General features: G+C 36.5%; 1 long non-coding RNA gene across 1 annotated transcript in view; it reads left to right on the top strand.

The window, feature by feature from the left end:
- LOC138159802 (uncharacterized) overlaps positions 1 to 17,657 on the top strand; it is a 413,356-nt gene that overhangs the window by 28,259 nt on the left and 367,440 nt on the right. The window lies entirely within an intron of this gene.

Genomic DNA, 17,657 nt, shown 5'->3' on the forward strand with positions numbered 1-17,657 from the left:
TACCCCACCCCTGGACATTACATTCATTTAATCAATTACAAAGTTCCTCTTCTAAATACTACTTCACCCCTAGGCTGTACATTCATTTAGTCCATCCCAAAGCCCCTCTTCTCAAATGGAGATTAGTTTCCAATCATAAGTAAAGTACATTCATTTGTTTAATTACAGAGCACAAAAAGGTCAAAAGTTCCCCACCCTTGGATTACAATTGAATCTACCCCAGAGTTACAACAAGCTTAAGCACAGCATTTAATACCCAAATGGAGGTATTTTCTTCTTCTTGATAGGAGGCAAGTTCTCAGCAATTTTTGTTCCTGGGGAGACAAAGCTTAGCAAGGCCACAAGATAACAATGTCAGTGTCTTCATTAATTCATTCTCTGTCTGCAGAACAGTTCTAGGACCCCTGAAAACATTAGCAAAACCCTCTTCCAGGATTTCTGTAAACATACAACAAGAAAATCCTTCTTCAGGGCTTCTGAACCAACAGCAAGGTTCCCAGACTCCTGCAACAACAGGACTGTCCTTCACCAGTAAACAGAATTCACTCTCTGTCTGCAGAACAGTCTCTGGAGCTCTGAACCAACAGCAAGATTCCAATACCTCTGCAACAACAGGACTGTCTTTCACCAGTGGACAAATATGGCAAAACAACATCAAAACAGACAGACAAAGTACCAGCATAACAGCCATGTCTCCTCAGTCCTTGGCAGCTCTGGGTGGCAGCTCTCAAAAGTCCTGGGCAATTCAAAGTGGCCCTCAGCAATCCTCTCAGTCTCTCTCTGCCTCCAAGGGTGCTGCTTCCAAAAAGTTCTTCTGCCTCTCTCTTTTCTTGTGTCTCTCTAAATTTTACATCACCAGCTCCTCCCAGTTCAGCTCTCTCTTTTCACATCAACAAGTCCATCCCACAAGTGGTATTCACAACCTCTGGGTTTTAACACAATCAAACCAAAAACCAAGCCAATACAGGGGGATCTTTAAATTACATTACTATTACATTCCTTTACCATTCAATCAATGCTGTTTTTAAGGTGTTTTTTTTCAATATTTTTGTGCCTCATTTACCAAGATATTAATTCTATTTTCATAATTTTTTTGGATTGCCCTCATTTTGCCCCAGTGTTTTCTCTCTTACTCTTATCTCTTCAACTCTTTTAAGAATTCTTGTTGGTGGGATGGCTGGGTGACACAGTGAATAGAGCCCCGGACCTGGAGTCAGGAGGACCTGAGTTCAAATATGAACTTATGATATTTAACTATGATACTTAACACTTACTAGCCGTGTGACCCTGGGCAAGTTACTTGACCCCAATTGCCCTGCATACCCCTCTCCAAAAAGAAAAAAAAAGAATTCTCATTGGGTTTGGGTTTACTTAGCATTTTTCTTTGAAACTTTGTAGCTATTTTGAGAGCATTGTCTTCTTCTAAGTTTATTTATTATCTTCCCCACCTCCTTAGAATATTTTTTTATTATTAACTTCTTTTTTTTATTGCTTGCTAATTTTTAGATCCTATTTCTTTTCTTTGAAATTTATGTATGTTAAAGTTGGCCTTTGTTCACCTTAGGGTGGGGAGCTACTGTCCCAAATTTCAGGCTTTTTTTTGAGTTTGTGTGCTGCTATTTTAAGAGCTAGTTCTGAGGGTCTGCAAGGTTTTGGTGCTTCAAATGTGGTGTGATCCCAACAGGTCATGCCCAGCAAGCCACTCCCCCCCCCCCCCCCGCCCTCCCCCGCCCAGGAAGGGTCCCTGCAACCACAAACACTAACACTTGTCTTTGTTTTGAAATTGTGATCAGGGCCTCTACTCCCTTGTAACTAAGCATCAGTATTCCTCTCTATCCTGACATTATGACCTAGACCTGCTTATAGACAATAGAGTTGCCAGTTAGTGCCAGCTATACCCAATGCCACCAAAGGTTCCCCTGTAATCTCTTTGTGACCATTTGTGTGACCCCCTTGATATCTCTGGGCTGAGAGGACCAGAATCTGTTCCTGAAATTACTATTACTGCAGTAACTTGTCTGGGCTACAGAGAGGTTTCTGCATTTCATAGATTTCTCCTTAAGACCTAAGTTTTCCTAGGCCAAAAAAAATGTCTCATCTGGACCTTTTCTTCAGTCTTCCACTCCAAATATGACCTGACTTTTGAAAGTTTTTTGAAAGGAAATTATAAATTTTAAAGCTTTTTGGAAGGAAATTTTGGGACAGTTCAGTTGAGAGGCTGCCATTAATCTGTTATCTTGGCCAAAATTTCTTTGAAAGCTAAAAAAACAAAATGAGACAAAGTGAATAGGTTGTTTTGGGAAGTAATATGTTCTTGATCAAAATTTTTCTTTTAAGGAAGACTCAATGATCACTTGGGAATGTAGAGAGAATTCCTTAATAGCACTGATGTGGGTGAAATTACCTTTGTAGTCCCGTCAAGGACTAAAATTCTGTGAATTCATTGTAATTTGGATTCTAGTTTCAATTATATCACTAATAAACTGTACTGTTTTAGACAAATTTAATCTCTAATGAAGTTTTATTATCTGTAAAAAGAAAGTATATCTCATTTGACAATCAAGGCAATCCTATGAGGAAGGCACTGAAGTTATTATTTTATTTATTTAGGAAAGGAAACTGTACTTCAGAGAGGTCACAGTTTTCCAGTTGTATCAAAGTTAGAAATTTTCAAAGATTTCAGTGGCAAGGTTTTTGACTGTAAGCCAAACAATCATTTTTTTCCCCATGATGCCTCACTTACATTTGGAGATATATTTGAGATAACTATATGTAGTTATAGAGCTGGGTATTGCAATATTGTTTTCAGTGCGCCTTATTAGGACTTCCTTATTAGACTTGTCCTGTTTTTATCTTAGAGTTAGCTAAGTATTGCAATGAATAGAGTGCTGGGCCTAGAGTCAGGAAGATTCATCTACCTGAGTTCAAATCTTGGCTCAGATATTAGGAGTTTTGTGACCCTGGGAAAGTAACTAAACCTCAGTTTCCTCATCTGAAAAATAAGGTAATAATAGCACCCACTTCCCGGGGTTATTCTGAACATCAAATGAGATAATATTTGTAAAGTTTTTTGTAAATCTCAAAGCATGCTATGTTTATTATTTTATCTATATTCTTATATTCATATATATTTTGTTTCTTTCAACTCTCCCCTAAATGTGAGCTCCTCAAGGGCAAGGACTACTTTTTCTTTTTCTTCATATCTGAAGTTCCTAAGAAAAATGCTTGAAACTCTATAGATGCTTAATAGCTGCTTATTAAATTGAATTGATTATCAGTTATGTGGTTCTAAGGTTATTTATAGGATGTACCCTCATGAGTCATACCCCACTCTTTGATGAAGGGTAATAATAATTTCTATAATGTTTGCTATGTGTCAGACACTATGCTAAGGGTTTTACAAATATCAACTCATTTAATTCTCACAGCAACCTTGTGAGTTAGGTGCAATTATTATTCCCACTTTATAGTTGGAGAGACTGAGGCAGAGCCACAGAGCCATGAAGTAGCTTGTCCAGAGACACATAGCTAAGAGGTGACTGAGATGGCATTTGACTCTAAGTCTTCCATGATCTGACAGTAGCTGTTATATAAAATCCTGGGTAAACTCACACACACACACACACATATGTGTGTGTGTGTGTGAACACATGTGTACTCTCACACTGCCTTTGCCAGAGTCCTCAGCCAGGGTTTTTTAGATACAATAAACAGAGGGAAATAGAAAGGAAGTCGTCATTATTACAACCAAGTTGTTGCAGACTTCCTGGAAACTTGATTGGCCATTCATCCTTATCTTTATCATCTTCACTTTTATCTTCACCAAATAGGTTTATCTAGTAATTGTTTAATAGCCCTAAACACAGCATGTGACCTGCTTAGGTAACCTCCTCCATCCTGATCCTGGGTCAGAAAGAGGCCTTCATCTCCCACCTCCAACATAAAGATGATTATTATTAGTTTTCAAAGTTATAGACAGTATAACTGTTTCTCTCCTGCTGTCTCACCCTATTGCTAATCAGAGGATGGCATGGTAATGACAAGAAAAATGTGTGGTAGAGAGTGCATGAAGAGTAAGAGGGACTAGGCTGTGGTACAAACATTCAGACATAGGACTATTGCCTTAGCAATCAGTGATGTGGCCATGGCACACTGTCACCATCTGGTGGAAGCATACCTTAATTGCAGGATCAGATTTTTAAGAGGTTAAGATGCCCTTAAGGAGAAAGCAGAAACTGAAAATTTGAAGTGATAGCACTTACTGAATTAAGGCACCTCCATAGCCACATAACCTTATGTGAGGAAAATGATTAACTAACTTCATGTATTATCCTGTCAAAAAACAAGATAGTCAGTTTTCACCTACTGCCTCCATTTGCTAGCTTGGTGACATTTATAAAAATAATTTTAAATGTGTCTGTAAAATAAAAAAAAACAACAAACAACAATACCATTTTCTTTCTCCAGTATCTGTTTTCAGTCAGAGCATTATTAGAAGAGAAGAGTCAGCTTTCCTGTAGTCCTTCAGTTATGATTCATTTTATGTAACAATATTTCTCAACCCACCTCTAAGAGTACCTTCAAATCCTTTTCTGTCACATTCATTTTCAGTGTTTTCTCATACATGAACAATGAGAGGAAGCTACTTAGCAATTTCCCCCCTCAATTTCCCTTACTGGTTCAGATAAGCAGTTTTATCAGGCTAGAAACATTATCATAATTGTGGGAGCAGGTAAATAGAGAGGTACACACAGATAATCCAGGGAAGCATTTTGCTGAGGTGAGTAAAAGCTGGAAATTTTAAGTGGTTTATAGAAAACTAGAGCAGGAGATATAACCAGCAGGGCCATGATAGTAGATCGTATTGAGACACATTTATAAACGTGTGTCATAAAGGCGTTTGCCAAACATCATTACCATATGGCCAGCTAGCAAGTTATTGGCTTGTAAATGGAAGCCAAAATCAACAGATTTTTCTTTTAGTCATTACAAAGGATTAGCAAAACATTTTTTAAGAAAAGAACATCATATCTTTAGAAACATTTAATATGCTTCTGTGGAGAATCTGGTCTCATAAAATATTAAATTTGTAGCATCATTTTAATTCTAGGGCTTATGAAATGGAATATTTAAACACAACTTTGAAAGAAAAGGGGAAGTATTGTTAATAATAGTGGATATACATTTCTCCACAGCTAATGAAAATTGTAACAATTACTAAGGAAACAAACTTCTGAAGTTTACATAAATGCCCTTTTCATCCACATTTGGCCTATCTGTTTATTGTCTCTGTGCAGATATATGAGCATGACTGGATTGGGAGGACCAAAACATGTCCTCTTCACCCCCAGTGATCTGGGTCTGAATTTTATATCTGCCATTTACTATGACCTTAAGCAAGATATTTCATCTTTTTGTTCTTTGGCTATATTCACACAACTAGTAATTTGTAGAGAACTGGATTAATTTCCAGGTGTCCAACTCTTTCAGCTATACCGCATCTCTTCTCAGCATCATCCCCAACTCACAAGAACTTGGTGCTGAATTCTAAGGCTATGAAAGTATTCAGGTCTGCTTCTTACTCCCAAAGTCAACTCATTTAGGTAGAAATAACTACTAGGGCAGCTAGGTAGCACAGTGGATGGAGCATGGGACCTGGAGTCAGGAAGACCCAAGTTCAAATCTGGCCTCAGATATTTACTAACTTCATGACCCTGGGCAAGACACTTAACCCTGTTTACCTCAGTTACCTCATCTGTAAAATGAACTGAAGAAGGAAATGGCCAACAACTCCAGTACCTTTGTTAAGGAAACCCCAAATAGGGTTATGAAGAATGAAATGACTGAACAACAATAACAGTGACAAATCAGATCATAAAATAATGTACCTAGAGCTGGAATAGACTTCAGAATCTACCTATCCAACCATGTTATACGTAGTAGTCATGTTATAGCTACCCAAACTAATATTTAGGGAGACTAAGAGACTTGATCAAGGTTATACAAGTTGATGGCATCATAGGCAGTATTTGACTCTAAGTCCTTGGACTTCATAGGCAGTCATCTTTCCACTGTGCCATACTGCCATTCCTCCTCTTCCTCCTCCTAAATAACAGTCTATGCCTAATGAATAGAGTAAACAATTACGTGCTATATGAGTTCAGAGGAAGAGTTCTTGGAGAAGGCTCCATAGGGTAAAATTTCAACTAGTTTTTGAAGGAGGATTAGCCCTTTAAAAATATATATGGAAAGGAGTAAGTGAGCTTAATTCAGGTTGAACACCAACCTAAACAAAGTTACAGTGTTAGGAATACTCTTGGTGTGTTCAGGATGCAAAGAGTCCATCAGTTTGGTTAAAGGAAAGGGTTCATGTAAAATATAAGATTGGAATATAATCAATCAGTGTAGACACCATTGAATTGCTGGATTAGGAGTATGGACTTGATGAGATAGGAATTGGGAAGTTTTTTTTTTTTTTTAAAGCAAGAAGCAGCAAATTGCAAAGAGAATTTTAGGAAATCGTACAGTGATGGATAAGATGGAAAGGGAACAAACTCGGGCCGGGAAACAAGCAATTGCAACTAAGACTAGTCTCACACCTATTATGTGCATCACACTATTTCAGATAGAAAGTTAGTTAAGATATAGTTCACAAGTAGGTTATAATTTATAGTTTATTGCAGGGTATGGAGGGAGAGGAAGAAGGAAGGAGGAGGGATGGAAGAGGGAGGGAAAGAGAGGGAGGGAGAGGGGGAGGGAGGGAGAGAGAGAGAGAGAGAGAGAGAGAGAGAGAGAGAGAGAGAGAGAGAGAGAGAGAGAGAGAGAGAGAGAGAGAGAGAGAGAGAATTAAAAAAAAACTACATAGCATCTTAACCAGGACAAATTTATAATCTCTTTTCATTAGGAAGAAATGACACAAGAGTCCATGGAGGAAGGTTGATCCTGACAGGATTATGTAAGGCTTATTGTAGAAATGGTATTTGATTTTGTCTTTAAAGGTTGGGTAGAAGTTCAGTATAAAAAACCAAAGTGCATGCAGAACTTTTCAGACCCAGGGAAAAGCATAAACAGAAAGTTTTGAGGTCCAACCACTATGCTAATACTGGTTCTAGATTAGGAAAAGACCCAAAGGATGCCTGGGGTAGACATAAGGAATGAATGGAACTTTGTCACTAATATGATTCAGAGTGATAAGGGATAAGGATGACTTCACATTTTGACATTTAGAGTAACTTGGACAGAGATGTATTAGTAGGGAAAATCAGAGTGGGAGAAATAGCTTTCTATGAAAGAAAATAAGTTCAGGTTTAGATAAATTGAGTTTGCTTGATGTATGGAGTATTGAGATCTAGCAGTTCCAAGAACAGGTCAGGATTCAATTCAACAAACATTTATTAAGCATTTTCTCACTAGAACTATATTTTCAAATCACGCACATTGAAGAAATCTTAGAAGGGGACCGCCAAAAATGTGTTACATACTGGAGATAGGACAAAGAAGATAACAGTCATTGACTTCAAAGAATTTGCATTCCATTTGGCTTCATGACTTGTGCACAGAAAAGTAAATGAATATAACTTGAGTAAGAAGAGACCAATAAAAACTAAGAGGATGAAAGAAATCTACAGAAAGGAGGCAGCTGCCATTTTGATGACATAAGCTCATTTTACATGCACCCAGATTTTTGCTCTTTGTCATCAAAAGGACAATAATATATTGATGTAGGATAGTTCAGGTTCTGAACTGGTCAACAGTGAAACTTTCTAACTCCATAAGAATTACAAATGGAGGGTGGCTAGGTGGCATAGTGAGTAAAACACCGGCCCCAGAGTCTGGAGGACCTGAGTTCAGTTATGGCCTCAGACACTTATAACCCACACCCACACACACACACACACACACACACACACACACACACACACACACACTAGCCATGTAACCTTGGGAAAGTTACTTAACCCCAACTGCCCTCCAAAAAAGGCAAAAAAAAAATCACAAATGGAAAAGTAAGATGAAAGTCCCGTTGCAAACAATATTTTTGAAAGGAGATAAGAAATTTTAACAATGTTTTTGGTGACAACATAACAAGTGCCCCTCCTCCTTTCCTTATCCCTGAGGAGACAGTTTAAAGAGCCAAATAAGGAGGTTCTCTTCCCAAAAGGGTTGAGTAATGCCCAGATAAATGGTTCAAGCCCTCTATTCTAGAAATGGAGCTAATTGCTGTAATGTAAAACATCTTCAGGAAAAATGTTGTATGCAGATATTACCAATTAACCCCGAAAATCTAAGAAGCAAGAATCTGCAATTAATAGAACACTACAGTCGTTGTAATTACAAGCTCTGCGTGAGAGTCCGGTGTCACAAGGAAGCAAAATCCTCTAATTAACCAGATTTTTTAAAAGCAGAAAATGAAAATGTTCAGAGCTAGAAAGAAACAGGCAAAACTATACTGCTAGAATAAAAGAAATGACCCATACTATGACACTTATTTCATAATCTTCATTGTGAAACTTGCCCAAATACCCAACATGTTTGCTTGTGTAAATTCTCATATGTATGAACAATAACCACATTGGGAAACTCAGTGTTTCTTATCTAGCATATTGGAGCATTAGGATATAAACAAGGTATATACTCTAAATCAGAAAGTTGGTTTCTCAAGCCTGGACAACGGCAGAATTCTTTGAATGAGGGTCTGCATGGCCCAGATAGAAGGTATGAATTTGATGCAATGAGGGACAGCAAAAGACTGCTGTGTTCGATTTTTGCATATTTTGGAGGGCTTATCATTTTAGGTTTATGGGGTCATGTGGGTCATAGACATTTTAAATTAAATTTCTGTTTACTAACCATTGTGTATCCAATGAAATTCAATAAAATTGAACTTATAAAACCTTCAAAACTTAAGAAGCCTTGGCTTGTAATCACTTGAAAAGTTAGTGGACTCGAAGAGCCTATGCATTATTTAGGAGGTACCTAACTAGAATGTAAAATGGTAACAACAACACCATTTCTTCCCAAATCCCATAAAAGACATAATTTATGCCAAGTAATGACAGGCAGCACAATGTAGAGTGAATCAAGCACTGGTTTTAGAATCAAAGGACCTGATTTAAAATCTCAACCCTATTCCTTATATATGGTGTGTGTTGTTAAGGTATGTTAATGCATGTCCACAAAGTTTTGTCTAAATGAAGCTTCTACAAAGGCATGTATAGCTGTCTCTGGAATCTTCTTCATCACTCTCCAAGTGAGATTTTTGATCCCTCCTTTGATCCTCTGAGGCCACTGGGCTGGTAACTTGGTTTTTCTTGAAGGAGTACTGGACCTATTATACCTGCCACCCTAAATATTGTTCACCCAGGGGAAATTATTTTTATGGTCAGCCAGTATCCTTGATTACTATCTTTTAAAGAAGCTTTGGTTTCTCCCCCAAAATACTGTATAGTAAAGAATATTATTCACAAAAGATCACCAAAAATAGTGTATAGTGAATAATATCATTTATCTAAAAATAAACAAAAATCAGAAATGATATACAGATTAGAATATACTAGACAATAAATATAATGAATGGGCTCTCCCACCAGATGTGGTTCACTCATTTCAGCTGTATTTGACACTTTGTGACCTCTTTTGGGGTTTTCTTGGATCTGGAAGACATCTGAATAATAGTTTGGTAAAACTACTTAATTTTTTAAATTAAATTTTATGTTTTTTTAGTTTATTATTTTTAGTTTACATCATTCATTTCCACAAGATTTTGAGTTACAATTTTTCTCCCTGACTTTCCCCTACCCACCACCCCAAAACAGCAATCCTAATGTATACCCCCTCTCCTAATATGTTCTCTCCTATATCTTCCCCCATTCCCCCTCCTAATTTCTGCTAGGGCAAGAGGTATCTCCATACCCCAGTGCCTGTATTTCTAATTTCCCAGTTGAATGTAAAAATAACAATAATAATATTTTAAAAATCCATTTGATTTCAAAACTTGAATTCCAGATTCTTTCCCTTCCTCCCTCATCACCCACCATTCAGGGAAGATAAGCAATTCAGTATAGGTTATACATGTGTAGTTATATAAAATATTTCCATAGTATAAATATTGTGAAAGACTAACTATATTTCCCTCCATCTTATCCCACCCCCCACTTATTTTATTTTTTACTTTGTTCTATTCTTTACTATTACTTCCTTCCTTACCTAACATTGTCCCTTTTCAAAAGCATTTGATTCTAACTACTTTGTGCCCCAACCTACCCTCCCCTTTATCATCCCCCCTCTCATCCTCTTCCCCCCTACTCTCCTGTAGGGCAAGATACTTAATTTAGTGTGTATGCCATTCCCTCCCTAAGCCAAATTAAATGACAGTAAGGATGACCCATTCCCCTTTGCCTTCCTGTTCTTCCCCTCCATTATAACAGTTATCCTTTGCTACTTCTACATGAGATAATTTACCCCATTCTGTCTCTCCCTATCTCCTCTCATTATATTCCTCTCACCTCTCAATTTTCACCTTTTAAATATCATCCCTTCCTATTCAATTAATCCTGTGCCCTCTATGTATACCTGTACAAATATATACACACTCTCACATATGTATTCATAAGCACATATGCCCTCCTATATAGACATATATGTATATATACATACATATATATATATATACACACACATTTATATTCCCTTCAAGTATCCTCATAGTGAGAAAAGTTTCATAAGTTGGAATTGTTGTTTTTCCATGTAGGAATGTAAATAGTTCAACTTTGATAAACTCCTTATGATTTCTTTTCCCTGTTTACCTTCTCATGCTTCTCTTGCTTCTTTTATTTGAATGTAAAATTTTCTATTCAACTCTGTTTTTTTCTTCAACAATGCTTGAAAGTTCTCTATTTCATTGAATGACGATATTTTCCCCAGTAACATGATACTCATTTTTGCTGGGTAGGTGATTCTTGGTTTTATCCTAGCTGCTTTGACCTCTGGAATATCACATTCCAAGCCCTTCGATCTCTCAGCTTAGAAGCTGCTAGATCCTGTGTTATCCTGATCATGTTTCCACGATATTCAAATTATTTCTTCTTGGCTGCCAATAATATTTTCTCCTTGATCTAGGAACTCTGGAACCTGGCTATGATATTCCTAGGAGTTTTCTTTTGGGGATCTTTTTCAAGAGGTGATCAGTGAAATATTTCAATTTGTGTTTTGCCCTCTGGTTCAAAAATATCAGGGCAATTTTCCTTGAGTATTTCTTGAAGGATCATTCCTAGCTTCTTTTTTTTCATCATGGCTTTCAGGCAGTCTAATAATTTTTAAATTATCACTCCTGGATCTATTTTCCATGTCAATGGAATGGTTTTTCCGATGAGATATTTCACATTACCTTCTATTTTTTCATTTGTTTGAATCTGTTTAATTGTATCTTGATTTCTCATAAAGTCATTAGCTTCCATTTGCTCCAGTCTAATTCTGAAGCAATTATTTTCTTCGGTGAGCTTTTGAGATTCTTTTTCCAGCTGGCAAATTCAGCTTTTTAAGGCATTCTTCTCCTCATTGCCTTGTGGGTCCTCTTTTGGCATTTGTGTTAATCTATTTTTTAAAGTATTATTTTCTTCAATCAGGTTGTTGACTTTCTTTTCATGATTTTCTTGCATCATTCTTGTTTGTCTTCCCAATTTTTCCTCCACTTCTCTTATTTGGTTTTCAAAATCCTTCCTGATTTCCTCCATGGCCTGTAACCAGTTCATTATGAGCTTAGAATGACTTTGACCATTGCTGCTTCCAGTTTCTAAACTGAGATAGACACAGGTAATGACTTTAAGTTTAAATAGTACATGATATTCACTCCAGTATCATGAGCCAGTCTCCTTTGTTTACAGCAATTTGCAATGTGTGTTTTTGTTAGCATCATCTACCCTACTCTAATCTTCCCCTGCTAAAATAAACTAAAAAAACCCTTCTGATTATATCTAGTCTTATATATTTTAATTTGTTTATTTTGATAAGAAATATTGTAAGCAAACCCCATCTTACTCTAGGTACACACCTGTGAAAGAATCAGTGATACTCATTCCTGGCAATGAAAAATTTCAAAATATAGCTGTAGGAAGTTGAAAGACAGCAGGGAAATTTAATTTCCTTCCTTCCTCCCTCCCTCCCTCCCTCCCTCCCTTCCTTCCTTCCTTCCTTCCTTCCTTCCTTCCTTCCTTCCTTCCTTCCTTCCTTCCTTCCTTCCTTCCTTCCTTCCTTCCTTCCTTCCTCTTTTTTCTTTTTGCATTTGCTTTTGCTCTTATTTAACTACAATCACTGCAAAAATATTAGTATTAAAATTATGTGAGTGTATAAATAGCTTGTATTTATTTAGAGCACTATTCAATTCCCTGGAAACAATCTAATGTCTCTTCCTATTAAATTTTGGATCTAGTATATTATTCATACTTAGGGCCTGTCTCTTTACCTGTCTCTATCTCTATATCTCTATTTCTATCTCTCTATATATCATTTTCTGGCTTGAGACTGGGATCAAGATTGAGTCTGTCATTTTATTGATTGAGGGAACTTTTGATTGAGGAAGGTCCTTCTATCAATTCAGGGTCAAAATTTCTCCACAATTTATAATTTTAGAAAGTTACCTATGGCATTGAAATATCAGTAATGATGTAGTTTTCTTTCTATATCTTTGAAATAGTTTATTAACATGTTCCATGTATCTATGCAACTAACTATATTTCCTGTTATACTTTATTTTCTGTCTTTTTTTCTCATATAGGAATCAAGTTAATGCAGCTTTTGCTTTTGGAAAGTACCTGTACTCACCATTCCTTTGTTTTTACAGGCTAGAATGTCTCTCCCTGGTTTTATTTGCCTATATGGCTTCTCTCTCCCTCTTAGAATGGAATCTCCTTAAATGTAGAGTTGGTCAAGTCAAGTAAACATGCATTCACTTAATGCTGACTACACGCTAAGAAGTGTGCTAAGCATTAGGAATACAAATACAAACAAAAATAAAGACATTCTCTGACCTCAAGCATCTTACATTCTAATGAGGTAATATAATACTTAAAAGGGAGCTGAAAATTGGGGTAGTTGGCAAAGGAAGAGAAAAACTTCTGTGGAGTTCTGGGGGAGCAGTCTAAAGAGTCAGGAGGAGTGAAGGGAGGGGAAGGAAGAAGTGAGCATTTCTGGTTTGGGCATTTGGACATTTTTTTTTTCAAAATAAAGAATAGTGGAGAGACTCCTCAGTTGGAAGGGAGGGAAGGAGGGGCCTTACTTTTGTGTATGGTCTCAGTTTTGCATTTGTATTCCCCCCCTTATACTTGAAAAATTTCCTGACATCTAACATAGTCTTTTTTTTTTTTGGTTTTTGCTTTTTTTGGAGGACAGTTGGGGTTAAGTGACTTGCCCAAGGTCACACAGCTGTGTGTGTGTGTGTGTGTGTGTGTGTGTGTGTGTGTTAAGTGTCTGAGGCTGAATCTGAACCCAGGTCCTCCTGACTCCAGGGCCAGTGCTATATTCACTGCACCACCTAGCTTCCCCCATCTAACATATACTTATAAATGTTGACTTTCCCCCAGTTCACTTCACTACTCCCATGATTGAATTACTCTGATCAGGGGATATACTAACATTTTTGAAGGATACCTAAGAAGTAAGAATTCAATTTTTGCCTCCCAAATGTATATGCTATATGTGAACATGGTCAAGTCACCTAGCTTTTTAGTTCTTAGGTAACTCTTTAAGACACTGATTTGAAGGTAAATTTCTGATTAGAGATAGTTTCCATAGCCCTGGGGCAATCATAGACCTGGATTAAAGATAAAATAAAAAACTTTTAATGTTTTTAGTAAATTGATCCTACTAACCATGAATAATCTGAATTCTTCATTCTAGAAAATCCTCAAACTCAGTAATGCTGGAACAGCTGATCTGTGGACTGAAAATAAAAGTTGTTATTGAACCCCAAGTCTATAATTTTCTTAAACAAAAAGTTCCTCCTGGTTGGTCAAAATAAGTTCTAGAATAAAATCCCTCCCTCATTGATTCAAACAACTTTTGAAGAATTAAGTCAACTCAAAATATATATTAACATGTCATCTGGTCTTGACAGTGAAGAAAAAATAGATGGTTGGATAATCAAGTCCTCCTTTTACACCGTATCTTGCTTTCCATTCATTTTTGTGATTTGTTTCCCTAACTCTTCATCTAATAAATGATTCCTTCAGTCTAGGAGATTTATCGTGTACTCTCACACTAATATTATTTATGTTTCTCCCCATATTGACACTCATCCAAATATTCTTCACATTTCTTCCCTTCTTGAGTTTTTCCATTTCATTACTTGAATATATATTTTTATATATGGCACTATAGGGTACCCATTCATCCTGAATACAGTCCACTCTCATTTTTTTTCACTATTGTATTCCTTTCTCTTTGACCATACCTTCTTAGCCTCAAATCTTTTACATGGGTATCCCTCAAAATCCTGTCCTGGGTTTGTTTCTCTTTTCTCTTTAGATTACTTTGTAATCTTATCATTTCCCATAAATTCACATCATGATATTTTTCACATGTGGATCCCAAACCACTCTATCTCCCCCTAAACTCCTGGTCTCCACTATATACGACTAGATTCATGCTAGATGTGGATGACACATTGGAATTTCAATATAATATGTACAGAACAAAAAAATGATCTTGCTTGCTAATACCATGGCATCTTTCACATAATGTTTCCTTATCTCTATTTATATAGTCACAGTAGTACAGCCTTTTATCACCTTTTGACCGGAACATAGTAATGGCAACCTAATTGCTCTCTTTAACACAAATTTCAGTCTACTTCAATCCATTTTCCTCACTGCCAAAGTGGAATCCCTAAAGCACAGATCTGATGATGGTATTTCCTTACTTAATAAACTCCATTGATTCTTTATTACCTATTAATTCAAATACACTCCTCAGTTTAGTTTTTACCAATCTTCACAACCTGACTCCAACCTGTCTCTCCATTTATTATTTTTTCCCCTTCATTCACTCAAAGATCTAGGTAAATTGACTTTTCCATGGTTCCTCACAGAATCCTGTATCTCCTCTCCACATCTTACCTCTTATGGCTACCTGTCATGGATGGAGAAATTTTCCTCTTCATTTCCAACTCCTAAAACTCTTTTTTTAATGCTCAGTTCAAATGAAAAATTCTACCTGAATCCTTTGGAGATCTCGCCTACTTCTCTTTAAAATATTTATATTGAATTTATAATATGGATATAGATAGATATATACCCATATGTGTTTATGATATCTACTTGATAGAAAGTACATTCCATGAGGAAAAAGACTTTATTTTTATCTTTGTGTCTCCAATTTTATGAACATAATGGACACTTACATGCTTGTTGATTGATTAATAAAAAGCCACAAAATGCAAATCAAGTATGGTAGATAGAGTTGACTCCAAATTTTAAGTTAAAGCATGCTTCCTTCCATTCTGGTTGAGAAATGGTAAAATAAAAATTATCAAAAATGGAAATTAAGGTGTATTTTCAATGACAAGCACACTTACTAGATGTAAAGCCAAGCATGAGCAGCTTCCCAGAGTACTGCTGCTGTGAACAGCTTTAAGACTGTGATCACAGAGTATAGTGAACTCTCTATTTATTCAGCAGTAAACTAAAGCAAAACATTCACAGAAACCAAAGTACAGCAGTCACAGTGTTATAACATAAAAACTTATCACTAAAGTGGTCACATAGTTTTCACCAAAGTGGCCACATAGTTTTAAGCAAAAGATATCATTCAGTAAGTCCTTAGCTCAATCATCCTTAAGGAGCAAGCCTCCTTAAGGGACACAAAGTACAAAGGTCAAAGTTCTCCAGCCCTTAGGCCATAGTAAATCATTATCTTCTCAGTCAGCATTAAGTACCTAAGGAGAAGTCTTTTCATTTTGACTCAAGGCTGGCTCACAAATTCAGTGGTTCCTCTTCCATGGTCCCAGCTTTTGCCTGAATTTACCCGACTGTCACCTGAATTCAAAGAGAGGCAGCTCTCAACTCCTGGGCCAACTCTTTATCTAGTTCCCATTACATATTGAAGCTCACAGTTTCCAGTCCACTTCAAGTCCTTCATAGTTTCTGGGAACACAAAGCTTAAAAAAGCCAAAACAACATTAATACACATTGCTGGCACCATATCAATTCACTATCTTCCTTTGAAACCACTACAGACCCACAAACAAGGTCTGAGAACTCAAAACTGACCCACAAACAAGGTCTGAGAACTCAACATAAATTGTCAGTATAGTCCCAGGATCTCCAAACCCTTCTTCCACGACTTCTGTAAAGAGACAAGAAGAGAAAATCCTCTTGCAGGGCTTCCAGTAAGTAAGGTCACAGGGCTTCTGTACAAAGTATTACAAACAAATATCAACACAGACAGGAGAGACAAACAGAGTGCTGCCACTACAAGTGTTTCCTTCTCAATTCTGCTCTCTCCCAGCTTTTTATCCTGTCATTAGCTCCTCCCTGTTCTGCCCACCTCTAAGATCCTTCCTATTCCTGTCTTTGGTGAGTCCTTCCTACTGTGGTTCTCACAAGTTCTGTTTCTTAAGAAAGATGATATAATCACAGGCAAGGCTCAACTGAAACAAGGTGCTAAGTACTTTGCTTGCTATTACACTAGGCAGTTATTTTTTGCCTTTCTTTAATTAAATGGAATATTACTTTCTGGGAGGTTGTTACTAGGAAATACTTGATGTATAAAAATAAAATTTCTCAACAGGAAAAAAAATTTGAAAGGTTATACAAGTGCACAATTTTAAGTCATGGTCAATGGAGAAAAACTAAATCTGGGAATACTTTACATTTTCCTTGGCTCTTCAGATATTAAATATATAAATATTTAGAGACTAAGCAACTGATATTCTTACTTGAGAGAATAGAATTTCATAGAATTTAAGCCCCTTGATATACTTTTTCTCACATTTTATTATTTTTTATATTTTTCAAGTACATTTATCTATTTATCCATCTATCCATCTATCCATCTCTCTCTCTCTCTCTCTCTCTCTCTCTCTCTCTCTCTCTCTCTCTCTCTCTTTCTCTGTATCTATCTATGCCTGCCTTTCTGTCTGTCTGTCTACCAATCCATCCATCCATCCATCCATCCATCCATCCATCCATCCATCCATCCATCCATCTATCCATCTATGTATGTATGTATGTATGTACGTATGTATGTATGTATGTATGTATGTATATATCTATCTATCATCAAGAGTGAGATATGATGTCTAGCTTCTATTTTTGATCATAGCTTTTGGGTAATCCAAATCATTTTTATATTATATCTCTTTGATATAATTTCCAGGTTAGCTGTTTTTCCAAAGAGATATTTCAATTTTTTCTTCAACTTTTTCATTCTTTTAATTTTGTTTTATTGTTTCTTGATGTTTTTTGGAATCATTAGCTTCCAATTACTAACTTCTCATTTTTAAATATTATTTTCTTCAGTGAATTTTAGTGTCTCTTTTTACCATTTTTCCTATTTTAAGTTGTTGTTTTTTCAATATTTTTGTGGCCTCCTTATCAAGCTGTTAATGATTTTCTCATAATATTCTTCCATTACTCTAATTTATTTTCCCTGTTTTTGAGCTC

Source organism: Petaurus breviceps, unplaced genomic scaffold (genome assembly GCF_028583685.1).
Source record: "Petaurus breviceps papuanus isolate PSGF00001 unplaced genomic scaffold, PetGlider_PUasm1.0 178, whole genome shotgun sequence".
Classification (NCBI taxonomy): domain Eukaryota; kingdom Metazoa; phylum Chordata; class Mammalia; order Diprotodontia; family Petauridae; genus Petaurus; species Petaurus breviceps.